Below are 2,877 nucleotides of genomic sequence, written 5' to 3'. Positions count from 1 at the left end.
CTTTTTCAGGTAAGTTCTTCCTTCTATCCACAGAACAGATAATTGCAGCAATCTGGGGGCAACTTATGCCATCAACACACACACAAGAATACTCTGTGTATTCTGTAAAGCTAATGATTGTCCAGGAAAGTTATGCATCATCTGTACAGGGTCACAGGCACTTGATAGTCATTACTTCCTGGTTCTGAGGGTTACTGGGGCATCTTAAGGACTTTGGCTAGACAAAGACATGAAGGATGAGGTAACATATTTTTATCTCACCTTGAACAAAACAAGAGACCGTGATGTCCTTGTGCAGGCACATCTTGAGGATATTGCAAGTTCAGTTCCAGACTACTGCAATAAAGTAAATATTGTGATAAAGTGAGTGACACAAATTTTTCTTGATTTCCCAGTCCATATAAAACTTACATTTATACTATACTGTAAGCTATTGTGTGCAGTAGCAATATGTCTAAAAAAAGTACATAATTTATAAAAATGTGTGTGTGGGTATGTGTGTGCTCAGTTGTGTCCAACTGTTTGCAACCCCATGGACTGTTGCCTGCTAAGCTCTTCTGCTCATGGAATTTTCCAGGCAAGAGTACTAGAGTAGATTACCATTTCCTCCTCCAAGGGATCATCCCAACTCAGGGATCAAACCCGCATCTTTTGTGTCTCCTGCATTGACAGGTGGATTCTTTACCACTGCGCCACCAGGGAAGATCCAATTTAATAATACTGTATTGCTATAACAGCTAACCATCATCTGACAATTCAGAGTTGCCCAATCCCCTCAATTTTAAAAACCACAATATCTGTGAAGCACAGTGAAGTGAAACAATAAAATGAGATACACACATAGTTACAGTGAGCCAATCTGAAAGTACTGGCTTAATATTGTGATTTCTATATACAAGCCAAATGGAGAAGGAGATGACGTGGAAGGAGGAGAGGCAGATTTTGTACTTTGGATAAGTCATAGATTTTCCCTAATAGTATGAGATCTCAACATCACTTATTCTAGAGCCTGGAGAGGCATGGGACATGCACTGAGTAAAGAGATATGATCAAAATCATTCTCACAATAGGATAAAGAATAGCAAAAGTGTCAGAATGATCAATCTACTGGATTTAAAATTTTTGGAAGCTAAATGATATTCCCTTTTGCTCTTTGATTAGCAGGCTGTGTTTCTCTACTAGGGCAAACATAAAATTGAATTTTAGGGCACTCTAGGAAAGGAGTAAGTCACAGTATATTCACATTCTGGTGAATATTTTATATCGAGTTGTAATTAAAATATAATATTATATTAGTTTCAGGTGTACAACAGTGAATTGATATTTTTATACATTATAAAGTGATCAGCAGAATATAACCAGTTAACATCATCAACCTACCACACTGTTACACTATATTGACTCTGTTTCCTATATGTACATTACATCCTTATGACATATTTATTTTACACCTGGACGTTTGTACCTATAAATCTCTTCACCTGTTTTGTTCATCCCCCACCAATCCCCATCCCCTCTGGTAACCATCAGTTTCTCTTCTGTATGTACGAGTCTGTTTCTGCTTCGCTTTGTTTGTTTATTTGTTTTGTTTTCTAGATTCCACATGTAAGTGAAATCATGTGGAGTCTGCTTTTCTATTATTTATTTCACTTAGCCTAATACCCTCTAGATCCATCCGTGTTGCCACAAATGACATGCTTTTGTGCTTTTTATGGTGAGTAATATTTCATATATATATATATATACACACACACACATATGTATGTATATATATATACCACATCCACTTTATCTATTCATCTATCAGTGGACATTTAGGTCGCTTCCATACCTTGGCTATTATAAATAATGTTGCAAAGAACATAGGGAGTATATATATCTTTTAAAAAATTAATTAAAGTACTTTAATTAGAAGATAATTTTTTAGCAATATTGTGATGGTTTTTGCCACATATCAACATGAGTCAGTCACAGGTATACATGTATCCCTCGCATCCTGAACCCCCTATCCACCTCCCTCCAGACCCTATCCCTCTGGGTTGTCCCAGAGCATGAACTTTGGGTGCCCTGCTTCATGTATTGAACTTGCACTGGTCATCTATTTTATATGTGGCAATGCACATGTCTCAATGCTATTCTCTCAAATCATCCCACCCTTGCATTCTCCTGATGAGTCCAAAAGTCTGTTTTTTACATCTGTGTCTCCTTTGCTACCCTGTATGTAGTATCATCGGTACCCTCTTTCTAAATTCCATATATATGGAGTTAATATACAGTATTTGTCTTTCTCTTTCTGACTTATTTCAGTCTGTATAAGAGGCTCCAGGTTCATCCACCTCATTAGAACTGAATCAAACGTGTTCCTTTTTATAGCTGAGTAATATTCCATTGTATCAACATCCTTATCTATTTATCTGCTGGTGAACATCTAGGTTGCTTCCATGTCCTAGCTATTTTAAACAGTGCTGCAATGAACATTGGGGTACATGTGTCTTTTCAATTCTGGTTTCTTCTGGATGTATGCCCAACAGTAGAGCTGCCGGGTCATATGGCAGTTCTATTCCATTTCTTAAGGAATCTCCGCACTGCTCTCTATAGTGGCTGTACTAGTTTGCATTCCAACCAACATTGTAAAACAGGGTTCCCTTTTCTCCACAACCTCTCCAGCATTTATTGTTTGTAGATATTTTGATGCTGGCCATGCTGACTGGTGTGAGATGATATCTCATCATGGTTTTGATTTGCATTTCTCTAGAAATGAGTGATGGTAAGAATCTTTTTATGAGTTTATTAGCCATCTGTATGTCTTCTTTGGAAAAACGTCTGCTTAGGTCTTTTACCCACTTTTTGATTGGGTTTGTTTTTTGATATTGAGTT

This window comes from Muntiacus reevesi, chromosome 2 (genome assembly GCF_963930625.1).
Source record: "Muntiacus reevesi chromosome 2, mMunRee1.1, whole genome shotgun sequence".
In the NCBI taxonomy this organism is placed as follows: domain Eukaryota; kingdom Metazoa; phylum Chordata; class Mammalia; order Artiodactyla; family Cervidae; genus Muntiacus; species Muntiacus reevesi.
This window is presented reverse-complemented; position numbering follows the sequence as displayed.